This window comes from Pelodiscus sinensis, chromosome 5, assembly GCF_052426305.1.
Source record: "Pelodiscus sinensis isolate ZL-2025 chromosome 5, ASM5242630v1, whole genome shotgun sequence".
In the NCBI taxonomy this organism is placed as follows: domain Eukaryota; kingdom Metazoa; phylum Chordata; order Testudines; family Trionychidae; genus Pelodiscus; species Pelodiscus sinensis.
The window spans coordinates 85,154,898-85,170,356 of NC_143056.1; positions in this window are offsets into that span (position 1 = coordinate 85,154,898).

Here is a 15,459-nt window from a genome sequence, read left to right on the forward strand (position 1 = left end):
GAGACCAGGGAGAGGCAGAGCAATGCCGCAGCGAGAAAGTACGCTCCGCGTCTCCCTGGTCCGCTGGGGGTTCCCCCCAGCGGACCAGGGAGACGCGGAGTGGCTTTGCTCCCTGCAGCATTGCTCGGAGTCTCCCTGGTCTGCTGGGGGGGCAGCAGGGGGGGGGGGGGGGGGGGGGGCGGCAGGGGGCCAGTAGACCAGGCAGACGCAGAGCAAATGTCCAGATCCAGATCCAGATCCAGATCCAAGGGAGCAGATCCACAGCCGATAGCAGAGGATCCAGTGCAGCAAAAAGGAAAGAGCAGCTGTTGCTTTAAGGCAACAGAAGAGCCTCCGCCAATAGGCAGTCTCAAAGGACGTGCCTGGGCGGGGCCTGAACAGCTGATTGCAGATCAGCTGTAGAGCGGCCGGCAGAAAAACCGCGGTAGGGGTTTAAATCCCTTCCAGGCTAAAAAAAAGAAACCGCACACAACTGGAGCCTTTAAGGCTCCGGAGCGGTTTCCAAGGGGCCTAGAAATAAGGCTGTTGATTGCAGAGTTTTGGTGTCAGAAGCCCTAAAAAGGGCTGGATCAGACCGGGTCCCAGGGAGCAAAGGATTCGATCCCAGGCGGTTGCTTAATCAGGCGATCTTCAAACAGGACCCCGGGCGGATACTACACTCGAGCTTACCTCACCTTACGGCGCACACAGATGTACTCTCCCCCTCCCAAGACACCCCCCAGCGCGGGGGAATAGAAATTTTCTAAGTCCCGCCCGCTCGCTCACCGTCCGCCACCCTCTCCTGGCTCACGGCGACCGGAGCAAGACCGACCGACTCACCCACCCCGCGTGCCTCTTCCGGCCTACCCTCCCTCGCCCCAGGGAGGCCCAGGTGGTGGTGGGGCGCCGGGGTCCCTCTGGGCGGCGCCCAGCCCTCCTCCCTCCCTCCCTCCTGCCTTCCTCCCTTCCCGGCAGCCCCCGGGGCTCATCTGCAGACAGGCTCCGCCCCCTCTCCCCACAGTCTTTTTGTCTTTGCCTCTGCTCTTCCGAGCCCTCACTCCCGTTCCTGATTTAAAAAAAAAAAAAAAAAAGGAAAATGAAAATGAAAAAAAGCGGCGGCTTGCCAATGCTGCCGTTGGAAAAACCTCACCCAGGAGACCAGGGAGAGGCAGAGCAATGCCGCAGCGAGAAAGTACGCTCCGCGTCTCCCTGGTCCGCTGGGGGTTTCCCCCAGCGGACCAGGGAGACGCGGAGTGGCTTTGCTCCCTGCAGCATTGCTCGGAGTCTCCCTGGTCTGCTGGGGGGGCAGCAGACGGGGGGGAGGGCGGCAGGGGGCCAGTAGACCAGGCAGACGCAGAGCAAATGTCCAGATCCAGATCCAGATCCAGATCCAGATCCAACGGAGCAGATCCACAGCCGATAGCAGAGGATCCAGTGCAGAAAAAAGGAAAGAGCAGCTGTTGCTTTAAGGCAACAGAAGAGCCTCCGCCAATAGGCAGTCTCAAAGGACGTGCCTGGGCGGGGCCTGAACAGCTGATTGCAGATCAGCTGTAGAGCGGCCGGCAGAAAAACCGCGGTAGGGGTTTAAATCCCTTCCAGGCTAAAAAAAAGAAACCGCACACAACTGGAGCCTTTAAGGCTCCGGAGCGGTTTCCAAGGGGCCTAGAAATAAGGCTGTTGATTGCAGAGTTTTGGTGTCAGAAGCCCTAAAAAGGGCTGGATCAGACCGGGTCCCAGGGAGCAAAGGATTCGATCCCAGGCGGTCGCTTAATCAGGCGATCTTCAAACAGGACCCCGGGCGGATACTACACTCGAGCTTACCTCACCTTACGGCGCACACAGACGTACTCTCCCCCTCCCAAGACACCCCCCAGCGCGGGGGAATAGAAATTTTCTAAGTCCCGCCCGCTCGCTCACCGTCCGCCACCCTCTCCTGGCTCACGGCGACCGGAGCAAGACCGACCGACTCACCCACCCCGCGTGCCTCTTCCGGCCTACCCTCCCTCGCCCCAGGGAGGCCCAGGTGGTGGTGGGGCGCCGGGGTCCCTCTGGGCGGCGCCCAGCTCTCCTCCCTCCCTCCCTCCTGCCTTCCTCCCTTCCCGGCAGCCCCCGGGGCTCATCTGCAGACAGGCTCCGCCCCCTCTCCCCACAGTCTTTTTGTCTTTGCCTCTGCTCTTCCGAGCCCTCACTCCCGTTCCTGATTTAAAAAAAAAAAAAAAAGGAAAATGAAAATGAAAAAAAGCGGCGGCTTGCCAATGCTGCCTTTGGAAAAACCTCCCCCAGGAGACCAGGGAGAGGCAGAGCAATGCCGCAGCGAGAAAGTACGCTCCGCGTCTCCCTGGTCCGCTGGGGGTTCCCCCCAGCGGACCAGGGAGACGCGGAGTGGCTTTGCTCCCTGCAGCATTGCTCGGAGTCTCCCTGGTCTGCTGGGGGGGCAGCAGACGGGGGGGGGGGGCGGCAGGGGGCCAGTAGACCAGGCAGACGCAGAGCAAATGTCCAGATCCAGATCCAGATCCAGATCCAACGGAGCAGATCCACAGCCGATAGCAGAGGATCCAGTGCAGCAAAAAGGAAAGAGCAGCTGTTGCTTTAAGGCAACAGAAGAGCCTCCGCCAATAGGCAGTCTCAAAGGACGTGCCTGGGCGGGGCCTGAACAGCTGATTGCAGATCAGCTGTAGAGCGGCCGGCAGAAAAACCGCGGTAGGGGTTTAAATCCCTTCCAGGCTAAAAAAAAGAAACCGCACACAACTGGAGCCTTTAAGGCTCCGGAGCGGTTTCCAAGGGGCCTAGAAATAAGGCTGTTGATTGCAGAGTTTTGGTGTCAGAAGCCCTAAAAAGGGCTGGATCAGACCGGGTCCCAGGGAGCAAAGGATTCGATCCCAGGCGGTCGCTTAATCAGGCGATCTTCAAACAGGACCCCGGGCGGATACTACACTCGAGCTTACCTCACCTTACGGCGCACACAGACGTACTCTCCCCCTCCCAAGACACCCCCCAGCGCGGGGGAATAGAAATTTTCTAAGTCCCGCCCGCTCGCTCACCGTCCGCCACCCTCTCCTGGCTCACGGCGACCGGAGCAAGACCGACCGACTCACCCACCCCGCGTGCCTCTTCCGGCCTACCCTCCCTCGCCCCAGGGAGGCCCAGGTGGTGGTGGGGCGCCGGGGTCCCTCTGGGCGGCGCCCAGCTCTCCTCCCTCCCTCCCTCCTGCCTTCCTCCCTTCCCGGCAGCCCCCGGGGCTCATCTGCAGACAGGCTCCGCCCCCTCTCCCCACAGTCTTTTTGTCTTTGCCTCTGCTCTTCCGAGCCCTCACTCCCGTTCCTGATTTAAAAAAAAAAAAAAAAAAAAAAGGAAAATGAAAATGAAAATGAAAATGAAAAAAAGCGGCGGCTTGCCAATGCTGCCTTTGGAAAAACCTCCCCCAGGAGACCAGGGAGAGGCAGAGCAATGCCGCAGCGAGAAAGTACGCTCCGCGTCTCCCTGGTCCGCTGGGGGTTCCCCCCAGCGGACCAGGGAGACGCGGAGTGGCTTTGCTCCCTGCAGCATTGCTCGGAGTCTCCCTGGTCTGCTGGGGGGGCAGCAGAAGGGGGAGGGGGGGCGGCAGGGGGCCAGTAGACCAGGCAGACGCAGAGCAAATGTCCAGATCCAGATCCAGATCCAGATCCAACGGAGCAGATCCACAGCCGATAGCAGAGGATCCAGTGCAGCAAAAAGGAAAGAGCAGCTGTTGCTTTAAGGCAACAGAAGAGCCTCCGCCAATAGGCAGTCTCAAAGGACGTGCCTGGGCGGGGCCTGAACAGCTGATTGCAGATCAGCTGTAGAGCGGCCGGCAGAAAAACCGCGGTAGGGGTTTAAATCCCTTCCAGGCTAAAAAAAAGAAACCGCACACAACTGGAGCCTTTAAGGCTCCGGAGCGGTTTCCAAGGGGCCTAGAAATAAGGCTGTTGATTGCAGAGTTTTGGTGTCAGAAGCCCTAAAAAGGGCTGGATCAGACCGGGTCCCAGGGAGCAAAGGATTCGATCCCAGGCGGTCGCTTAATCAGGCGATCTTCAAACAGGACCCCGGGCGGATACTACACTCGAGCTTACCTCACCTTACGGCGCACACAGACCTACTCTCCCCCTCCCAAGACATCCCCCAGCGCGGGGGAATAGAAATTTTCTAAATCCCGCCCGCTCGCTCACGGTCCGCCACCCTCTCCTGGCTCACGGCGACCGGAGCAAGACCGACCGACTCACCCACCCCGCGTGCCTCTTCCGGCCTACCCTCCCTCGCCCCAGGGAGGCCCAGGTGGTGGTGGGGCGCCGGGGTCCCTCTGGGCGGCGCCCAGCTCTCCTCCCTCCCTCCCTCCTGCCTTCCTCCCTTCCCGGCAGCCCCCGGGGCTCATCTGCAGACAGGCTCCGCCCCCTCTCCCCACAGTCTTTTTGTCTTTGCCTCTGCTCTTCCGAGCCCTCACTCCCGTTCCTGATTTAAAAAAAAAAAAAAAAAAGGAAAATGAAAATGAAAAAAAGCGGCGGCTTGCCAATGCTGCCTTTGGAAAAACCTCCCCCAGGAGACCAGGGAGAGGCAGAGCAATGCCGCAGCGAGAAAGTACGCTCCGCGTCTCCCTGGTCCGCTGGGGGTTCCCCCCAGCGGACCAGGGAGACGCGGAGTGGCTTTGCTCCCTGCAGCATTGCTCGGAGTCTCCCTGGTCTGCTGGGGGGGCAGCAGACGGGGGGGGGGGCGGCAGAGGGCCAGTAGACCAGGCAGACGCGGAGCAAATGTCCAGATCCAGATCCAGATCCAGATCCAACGGAGCAGATCCACAGCCGATAGCAGAGGATCCAGTGCAGCAAAAAGGAAAGAGCAGCTGTTGCTTTAAGGCAACAGAAGAGCCTCCGCCAATAGGCAGTCTCAAAGGACGTGCCTGGGCGGGGCCTGAACAGCTGATTGCAGATCAGCTGTAGAGCGGCCGGCAGAAAAACCGCGGTAGGGGTTTAAATCCCTTCCAGGCTAAAAAAAAGAAACCGCACACAACTGGAGCCTTTAAGGCTCCGGAGCGGTTTCCAAGGGGCCTAGAAATAAGGCTGTTGATTGCAGAGTTTTGGTGTCAGAAGCCCTAAAAAGGGCTGGATCAGACCGGGTCCCAGGGAGCAAAGGATTCGATCCCAGGCGGTCGCTTAATCAGGCGATCTTCAAACAGGACCCCGGGCGGATACTACACTCGAGCTTACCTCACCTTACGGCGCACACAGACGTACTCTCCCCCTCCCAAGACATCCCCCAGCGCGGGGGAATAGAAATTTTCTAAATCCCGCCCGCTCGCTCACCGTCCGCCACCCTCTCCTCGCTCACGGCGACCGGAGCGAGACCGACCGACTAACCTACCCCGCGTCCCTCTGGGCGGCGCCCAGCTCTCCTCCCTCCCTCCCTCCTGCCTTCCTCCCTTCCCGGCAGCCCCCGGGGCTCATCTGCAGACAGGCTCCGCCCCCTCTCCCCACAGTCTTTTTGTCTTTGCCTCTGCTCTTCCGAGCCCTCACTCCCGTTCCTGATTTAAAAAAAAAAAAAAAAAAAAAAGGAAAATGAAAATGAAAAAAAGCGGCGGCTTGCCAATGCTGCCTTTGGAAAAACCTCCCCCAGGAGACCAGGGAGAGGCAGAGCAATGCCGCAGCGAGAAAGTACGCTCCGCGTCTCCCTGGTTCGCTGGGGGTTCCCCCCAGCGGACCAGGGAGATGCGGAGTGGCTTTGCTCCCTGCAGCATTGCTCGGAGTCTCCCTGGTCTGCTGGGGGGGCAGCAGACGGGGGGGGGGGGCGGCAGGGGGCCAGTAGACCAGGCAGACGCGGAGCAAATGTCCAGATCCAGATCCAGATCCAACGGAGCAGATCCACAGCCGATAGCAGAGGATCCAGTGCAGCAAAAAGGAAAGAGCAGCTGTTGCTTTAAGGCAACGGAAGAGCCTCCGCCAATAGGCAGTCTCAAAGGACGTGCCTGGGCGGGGCCTGAACAGCTGATTGCAGATCAGCTGTAGAGCGGCCGGCAGAAAAACCGCGGTAGGGGTTTAAATCCCTTCCAGGCTAAAAAAAAGAAACCGCACACAACTGGAGCCTTTAAGGCTCCGGAGCGGTTTCCAAGGGGCCTAGAAATAAGGCTGTTGATTGCAGAGTTTTGGTGTCAGAAGCCCTAAAAAGGGCTGGATCAGACCGGGTCCCAGGGAGCAAAGGATTCGATCCCAGGCGGTCGCTTAATCAGGCGATCTTCAAACAGGACCCCGGGCGGATACTACACTCGAGCTTACCTCACCTTACGGCGCACACAGACGTACTCTCCCCCTCCCAAGACACCCCCCAGCGCGGGGGAATAGAAATTTTCTAAGTCCCGCCCGCTCGCTCACCGTCCGCCACCCTCTCCTGGCTCACGGCGACCGGAGCAAGACCGACCGACTCACCCACCCCGCGTGCCTCTTCCGGCCTACCCTCCCTCGCCCCAGGGAGGCCCAGGTGGTGGTGGGGCGCCGGGGTCCCTCTGGGCGGCGCTCAGCTCTCCTCCCTCCCTCCCTCCTGCCTTCCTCCCTTCCCGGCAGCCCCCGGGGCTCATCTGCAGACAGGCTCCGCCCCCTCTCCCCACAGTCTTTTTGTCTTTGCCTCTGCTCTTCCGAGCCCTCACTCCCGTTCCTGATTTAAAAAAAAAAAAAAAAAAAGGAAAATGAAAATGAAAAAAAGCGGCGGCTTGCCAATGCTGCCTTTGGAAAAACCTCCCCCAGGAGACCAGGGAGAGGCAGAGCAATGCCGCAGCGAGAAAGTACGCTCCGCGTCTCCCTGGTCCGCTGGGGGTTCCCCCCAGCGGACCAGGGAGACGCGGAGTGGCTTTGCTCCCTGCAGCATTGCTCGGAGTCTCCCTGGTCTGCTGGGGGGGCAGCAGACGGGGGGGGGGGCGGCAGGGGGCCAGTAGACCAGGCAGACGCAGAGCAAATGTCCAGATCCAGATCCAGATCCAACGGAGCAGATCCACAGCCGATAGCAGAGGATCCAGTGCAGCAAAAAGGAAAGAGCAGCTGTTGCTTTAAGGCAACAGAAGAGCCTCCGCCAATAGGCAGTCTCAAAGGACGTGCCTGGGCGGGGCCTGAACAGCTGATTGCAGATCAGCTGTAGAGCGGCCGGCAGAAAAACCGCGGTAGGGGTTTAAATCCCTTCCAGGCTAAAAAAAAGAAACCGCACACAACTGGAGCCTTTAAGGCTCCGGAGCGGTTTCCAAGGGGCCTAGAAATAAGGCTGTTGATTGCAGAGTTTTGGTGTCAGAAGCCCTAAAAAGGGCTGGATCAGACCGGGTCCCAGGGAGCAAAGGATTCGATCCCAGGCGGTTGCTTAATCAGGCGATCTTCAAACAGGACCCCGGGCGGATACTACACTCGAGCTTACCTCACCTTACGGCGCACACAGACGTACTCTCCCCCTCCCAAGACACCCCCCAGCGCGGGGGAATAGAAATTTTCTAAGTCCCGCCCGCTCGCTCACCGTCCGCCACCCTCTCCTGGCTCACGGCGACCGGAGCAAGACCGACCGACTCACCCACCCCGCGTGCCTCTTCCGGCCTACCCTCCCTCGCCCCAGGGAGGCCCAGGTGGTGGTGGGGCGCCGGGGTCCCTCTGGGCGGCGCCCAGCTCTCCTCCCTCCCTCCCTCCTGCCTTCCTCCCTTCCCGGCAGCCCCCGGGGCTCATCTGCAGACAGGCTCCGCCCCCTCTCCCCACAGTCTTTTTGTCTTTGCCTCTGCTCTTCCGAGCCCTCACTCCCGTTCCTGATTTAAAAAAAAAAAAAAAAAAAGGAAAAGGAAAATGAAAATGAAAAAAAGCGGCGGCTTGCCAATGCTGCCTTTGGAAAAACCTCCCCCAGGAGACCAGGGAGAGGCAGAGCAATGCCGCAGCGAGAAAGTACGCTCCGCGTCTCCCTGGTCCGCTGGGGGTTCCCCCCAGCGGACCAGGGAGACGCGGAGTGGCTTTGCTCCCTGCAGCATTGCTCGGAGTCTCCCTGGTCTGCTGGGGGGGCAGCAGACGGGGGGGGGGGGCGGCAGGGGGCCAGTAGACCAGGCAGACGCAGAGCAAATGTCCAGATCCAGATCCAGATCCAGATCCAACGGAGCAGATCCACAGCCGATAGCAGAGGATCCAGTGCAGCAAAAAGGAAAGAGCAGCTGTTGCTTTAAGGCAACAGAAGAGCCTCCGCCAATAGGCAGTCTCAAAGGACGTGCCTGGGCGGGGCCTGAACAGCTGATTGCAGATCAGCTGTAGAGCGGCCGGCAGAAAAACCGCGGTAGGGGTTTAAATCCCTTCCAGGCTAAAAAAAAGAAACCGCACACAACTGGAGCCTTTAAGGCTCCGGAGCGGTTTCCAAGGGGCCTAGAAATAAGGCTGTTGATTGCAGAGTTTTGGTGTCAGAAGCCCTAAAAAGGGCTGGATCAGACCGGGTCCCAGGGAGCAAAGGATTCGATCCCAGGCGGTCGCTTAATCAGGCGATCTTCAAACAGGACCCCGGGCGGATACTACACTCGAGCTTACCTCACCTTACGGCGCACACAGACGTACTCTCCCCCTCCCAAGACACCCCCCAGCGCGGGGGAATAGAAATTTTCTAAGTCCCGCCCGCTCGCTCACCGTCCGCCACCCTCTCCTGGCTCACGGCGACCGGAGCAAGACCGACCGACTCACCCACCCCGCGTGCCTCTTCCGGCCTACCCTCCCTCGCCCCAGGGAGGCCCAGGTGGTGGTGGGGCGCCGGGGTCCCTCTGGGCGGCGCCCAGCTCTCCTCCCTCCCTCCCTCCTGCCTTCCTCCCTTCCCGGCAGCCCCCGGGGCTCATCTGCAGACAGGCTCCGCCCCCTCTCCCCACAGTCTTTTTGTCTTTGCCTCTGCTCTTCCGAGCCCTCACTCCCGTTCCTGATTTAAAAAAAAAAAATGGAAAATGAAAAAAAGCGGCGGCTTGCCAATGCTGCCTTTGGAAAAACCTCCCCCAGGAGACCAGGGAGAGGCAGAGCAATGCCGCAGCGAGAAAGTACGCTCCGCGTCTCCCTGGTCCGCTGGGGGTTCCCCCCAGCGGACCAGGGAGACGCGGAGTGGCTTTGCTCCCTGCAGCATTGCTCGGAGTCTCCCTGGTCTGCTGGGGGGGGCAGCAGACGGGGGGGGGGGGCGGCAGGGGGCCAGTAGACCAGGCAGACGCAGAGCAAATGTCCAGATCCAGATCCAGATCCAGATCCAACGGAGCAGATCCACAGCCGATAGCAGAGGATCCAGTGCAGCAAAAAGGAAAGAGCAGCTGTTGCTTTAAGGCAACAGAAGAGCCTCCGCCAATAGGCAGTCTCAAAGGACGTGCCTGGGCGGGGCCTGAACAGCTGATTGCAGATCAGCTGTAGAGCGGCCGGCAGAAAAACCGCGGTAGGGGTTTAAATCCCTTCCAGGCTAAAAAAAAGAAACCGCACACAACTGGAGCCTTTAAGGCTCCGGAGCGGTTTCCAAGGGGCCTAGAAATAAGGCTGTTGATTGCAGAGTTGTGGTGTCAGAAGCCCTAAAAAGGGCTGGATCAGACCGGGTCCCAGGGAGCAAAGGATTCGATCCCAGGCGGTCGCTTAATCAGGCGATCTTCAAACAGGACCCCGGGCGGATACTACACTCGAGCTTACCTCACCTTACGGCGCACACAGACGTACTCTCCCCCTCCCAAGACATCCCCCAGCGCGGGGGAATAGAAATTTTCTAAGTCCCGCCCGCTCGCTCACCGTCCGCCACCCTCTCCTGGCTCACGGCGACCGGAGCAAGACCGACCGACTCACCCACCCCGCGTGCCTCTTCCGGCCTACCCTCCCTCGCCCCAGGGAGGCCCAGGTGGTGGTGGGGCGCCGGGGTCCCTCTGGGCGGCGCCCAGCTCTCCTCCCTCCCTCCCTCCTGCCTTCCTCCCTTCCCGGCAGCCCCCGGGGCTCATCTGCAGACAGGCTCCGCCCCCTCTCCCCACAGTCTTTTTGTCTTTGCCTCTGCTCTTCCGAGCCCTCACTCCCGTTCCTGATTTTAAAAAAAAAATGGAAAATGAAAAAAAGCGGCGGCTTGCCAATGCTGCCTTTGGAAAAACCTCCCCCAGGAGACCAGGGAGAGGCAGAGCAATGCCGCAGCGAGAAAGTACGCTCCGCGTCTCCCTGGTCCGCTGGGGGTTCCCCCCAGCGGACCAGGGAGACGCGGAGTGGCTTTGCTCCCTGCAGCATTGCTCGGAGTCTCCCTGGTCTGCTGGGGGGGCAGCAGACGGGGGGGGGGGGCGGCAGGGGGCCAGTAGACCAGGCAGACGCAGAGCAAATGTCCAGATCCAGATCCAGATCCAGATCCAACGGAGCAGATCCACAGCCGATAGCAGAGGATCCAGTGCAGCAAAAAGGAAAGAGCAGCTGTTGCTTTAAGGCAACAGAAGAGCCTCCGCCAATAGGCAGTCTCAAAGGACGTGCCTGGGCGGGGCCTGAACAGCTGATTGCAGATCAGCTGTAGAGCGGCCGGCAGAAAAACCGCGGTAGGGGTTTAAATCCCTTCCAGGCTAAAAAAAAGAAACCGCACCCAACTGGAGCCTTTAAGGCTCCGGAGCGGTTTCCAAGGGGCCTAGAAATAAGGCTGTTGATTGCAGAGTTTTGGTGTCAGAAGCCCTAAAAAGGGCTGGATCAGACCGGGTCCCAGGGAGCAAAGGATTCGATCCCAGGCGGTCGCTTAATCAGGCGATCTTCAAACAGGACCCCGGGCGGATACTACACTCGAGCTTACCTCACCTTACGGCGCACACAGACGTACTCTCCCCCTCCCAAGACATCCCCCAGCGCGGGGGAATAGAAATTTCCTAAGTCCCGCCCGCTCGCTCACCGTCCGCCACCCTCTCCTGGCTCACGGCGACCGGAGCAAGACCGACCGACTCACCCACCCCGCGTGCCTCTTCCGGCCTACCCTCCCTCGCCCCAGGGAGGCCCAGGTGGTGGTGGGGCGCCGGGGTCCCTCAGGGCGGCGCCCAGCTCTCCTCCCTCCCTCCCTCCTGCCTTCCTCCCTTCCCGGCAGCCCCCGGGGCTCATCTGCAGACAGGCTCCGCCCCCTCTCCCCACAGTCTTTTTGTCTTTGCCTCTGCTCTTCCGAGCCCTCACACCCGTTCCTGATTTAAAAAAAAAAAAAATGGAAAATGAAAAAAAGCGGCGGCTTGCCAATGCTGCCTTTGGAAAAACCTCCCCCAGGAGACCAGGGAGAGGCAGAGCAATGCCGCAGCGAGAAAGTACGCTCCGCGTCTCCCTGGTCCGCTGGGGGTTCCCCCCAGCGGACCAGGGAGACGCGGAGTGGCTTTGCTCCCTGCAGCATTGCTCGGAGTCTCCCTGGTCTGCTGGGGGGGGCAGCAGACGGGGGGGGGGGGGCGGCAGGGGGCCAGTAGACCAGGCAGACGCAGAGCAAATGTCCAGATCCAGATCCAGATCCAGATCCAACGGAGCAGATCCACAGCCGATAGCAGAGGATCCAGTGCAGCAAAAGGAAAGAGCAGCTGTTGCTTTAAGGCAACAGAAGAGCCTCCGCCAATAGGCAGTCTCAAAGGACGTGCCTAGGCGGGGCCTGAACAGCTGATTGCAGATCAGCTGTAGAGCGGCCGGCAGAAAAACCCAGGTAGGGGTTTAAATCTCTTCCAGGCTAAAAAAAAAGAAACCGCACCCAACTGGAGCCTTTAAGGCTCCGGAGCGGTTTCCAAGGGGCCTAGAAATAAGGCTGTTGATTGCAGAGTTTTGGTGTCAGAAGCCCTAAAAAGGGCTGGATCAGACCGGGTCCCAGGGAGCAAAGGATTCGATCCCAGGCGGTCGCTTAATCAGGCGATCTTCAAACAGGACCCCGGGCGGATACTACACTCGAGCTTACCTCACCTTACGGCGCACACAGACGTACTCTCCCCCTCCCAAGACACCCTCCAGCGCGGGGGAATAGAAATTTTCTAAGTCCCGCCCGCTCGCTCACCGTCCGCCACCCTCTCCTGGCTCACGGCGACCGGAGCAAGACCGATCGACTCACCCACCCCGCGTGCCTCTTCCGGCCTACCCTCCCTCGCCCCAGGGAGGCCCAGGTGGTGGTGGGGCGCCGGGGTCCCTCTGGGCGGCGCCCAGCTCTCCTCCCTCCCTCCCTCCTGCCTTCCTCCCTTCCCGGCAGCCCCCGGGGCTCATCTGCAGACAGGCTCCGCCCCCTCTCCCCACAGTCTTTTTGTCTTTGCCTCTGCTCTTCCGAGCCCTCACTCCCGTTCCTGATTTAAAAAAAAAAAAAAAAAAAGGAAAAGGAAAATGAAAATGAAAAAAAAGCGGCGGCTTGCCAATGCTGCCTTTGGAAAAACCTCCCCCAGGAGACCAGGGAGAGGCAGAGCAATGCCGCAGCGAGAAAGTACGCTCCGCGTCTCCCTGGTCCGCTGGGGGTTCCCCCCAGCGGACCAGGGAGACGCGGAGTGGCTTTGCTCCCTGCAGCATTGCTCGGAGTCTCCCTGGTCTGCTGGGGGGGCAGCAGACGGGGGGGGGGGGCGGCAGGGGGCCAGTAGACCAGGCAGACGCAGAGCAAATGTCCAGATCCAGATCCAGATCCAGATCCAACGGAGCAGATCCACAGCCGATAGCAGAGGATCCAGTGCAGCAAAAAGGAAAGAGCAGCTGTTGCTTTAAGGCAACAGAAGAGCCTCCGCCAATAGGCAGTCTCAAAGGACGTGCCTGGGCGGGGCCTGAACAGCTGATTGCAGATCAGCTGTAGAGCGGCCGGCAGAAAAACCGCGGTAGGGGTTTAAATCCCTTCCAGGCTAAAAAAAAGAAACCGCACACAACTGGAGCCTTTAAGGCTCCGGAGCGGTTTCCAAGGGGCCTAGAAATAAGGCTGTTGATTGCAGAGTTTTGGTGTCAGAAGCCCTAAAAAGGGCTGGATCAGACCGGGTCCCAGGGAGCAAAGGATTCGATCCCAGGCGGTTGCTTAATCAGGCGATCTTCAAACAGGACCCCGGGCGGATACTACACTCGAGCTTACCTCACCTTACGGCGCACACAGACGTACTCTCCCCCTCCCAAGACACCCCCCAGCGCGGGGGAATAGAAATTTTCTAAGTCCCGCCCGCTCGCTCACCGTCCGCCACCCTCTCCTGGCTCACGGCGACCGGAGCAAGACCGACCGACTCACCCACCCCGCGTGCCTCTTCCGGCCTACCCTCCCTCGCCCCAGGGAGGCCCAGGTGGTGGTGGGGCGCCGGGGTCCCTCTGGGCGGCGCCCAGCTCTCCTCCCTCCCTCCCTCCTGCCTTCCTCCCTTCCCGGCAGCCCCCGGGGCTCATCTGCAGACAGGCTCCGCCCCCTCTCCCCACAGTCTTTTTGTCTTTGCCTCTGCTCTTCCGAGCCCTCACTCCCGTTCCTGATTTAAAAAAAAAAAAAAAAAAAAGGAAAAGGAAAATGAAAAAGAGCGGCGGCTTGCCAATGCTGCCTTTGGAAAAACCTCCCCCAGGAGACCAGGGAGAGGCAGAGCAATGCCGCAGCGAGAAAGTACGCTCCGCGTCTCCCTGGTCCGCTGGGGGTTCCCCCCAGCGGACCAGGGAGACGCGGAGTGGCTTTGCTCCCTGCAGCATTGCTCGGAGTCTCCCTGGTCTGCTGGGGGGGCAGCAGACGGGGGGGGGGCGGCAGGGGGCCAGTAGACCAGGCAGACGCAGAGCAAATGTCCAGATCCAGATCCAGATCCAGATCCAACGGAGCAGATCCACAGCCGATAGCAGAGGATCCAGTGCAGCAAAAAGGAAAGAGCAGCTGTTGCTTTAAGGCAACAGAAGAGCCTCCGCCAATAGGCAGTCTCAAAGGACGTGCCTGGGCGGGGCCTGAACAGCTGATTGCAGATCAGCTGTAGAGCGGCCGGCAGAAAAACCGCGGTAGGGGTTTAAATCCCTTCCAGGCTAAAAAAAAGAAACCGCACACAACTGGAGCCTTTAAGGCTCCGGAGCGGTTTCCAAGGGGCCTAGAAATAAGGCTGTTGATTGCAGAGTTTTGGTGTCAGAAGCCCTAAAAAGGGCTGGATCAGACCGGGTCCCAGGGAGCAAAAGATTCGATCCCAGGCGGTCGCTTAATCAGGCGATCTTCAAACAGGACCCCGGGCGGATACTACACTCGAGCTTACCTCACCTTACGGCGCACACAGACGTACTCTCCCCCTCCCAAGACACCCCCCAGCGCGGGGGAATAGAAATTTTCTAAGTCCCGCCCGCTCGCTCACCGTCCGCCACCCTCTCCTGGCTCACGGCGACCGGAGCAAGACCGACCGACTCACCCACCCCGCGTGCCTCTTCCGGCCTACCCTCCCTCGCCCCAGGGAGGCCCAGGTGGTGGTGGGGCGCCGGGGTCCCTCTGGGCGGCGCCCAGCTCTCCTCCCTCCCTCCCTCCTGCCTTCCTCCCTTCCCGGCAGCCCCCGGGGCTCATCTGCAGACAGGCTCCGCCCCCTCTCCCCACAGTCTTTTTGTCTTTGCCTCTGCTCTTCCGAGCCCTCACTCCCGTTCCTGATTTAAAAAAAAAAAAAAAAAAAAAAAGGAAAAGGAAAATGAAAAAAAGCGGCGGCTTGCCAATGCTGCCTTTGGAAAAACCTCCCCCAGGAGACCAGGGAGAGGCAGAGCAATGCCGCAGCGAGAAAGTACGCTCCGCGTCTCCCTGGTCCGCTGGGGGTTCCCCCCAGTGGACCAGGGAGACGCGGAGTGGCTTTGCTCCCTGCAGCATTGCTCGGAGTCTCCCTGGTCTGCTGGGGGGGCAGCAGACGGGGGGGGGGGGCGGCAGGGGGCCAGTAGACCAGGCAGACGCAGAGCAAATGTCCAGATCCAGATCCAGATCCAGATCCAACGGAGCAGATCCACAGCCGATAGCAGAGGATCCAGTGCAGCAAAAAGGAAAGAGCAGCTGTTGCTTTAAGGCAACAGAAGAGCCTCCGCCAATAGGCAGTCTCAAAGGACGTGCCTGGGCGGGGCCTGAACAGCTGATTGCAGATCAGCTGTAGAGCGGCCGGCAGAAAAACCGCGGTAGGGGTTTAAATCCCTTCCAGGCTAAAAAAAAGAAACCGCACACAACTGGAGCCTTTAAGGCTCCGGAGCGGTTTCCAAGGGGCCTAGAAATAAGGCTGTTGATTGCAGAGTTTTGGTGTCAGAAGCCCTAAAAAGGGCTGGATCAGACCGGGTCCCAGGGAGCAAAGGATTCGATCCCAGGCGGTTGCTTAATCAGGCGATCTTCAAACAGGACCCCGGGCGGATACTACACTCGAGCTTACCTCACCTTACGGCGCACACAGACGTACTCTCCCCCTCCCAAGACACCCCCCAGCGCGGGGGAATAGAAATTTTCTAAGTCCCGCCCGCTCGCTCACCGTCCGCCACCCTCTCCTGGCTCACGGCGACCGGAGCAAGACCGACCGACTCACCCACCCCGCGTGCCTCTTCCGGCCTACCCTCCCTCGCCCCAGGGAGGCCCAGGTGGTGGTGG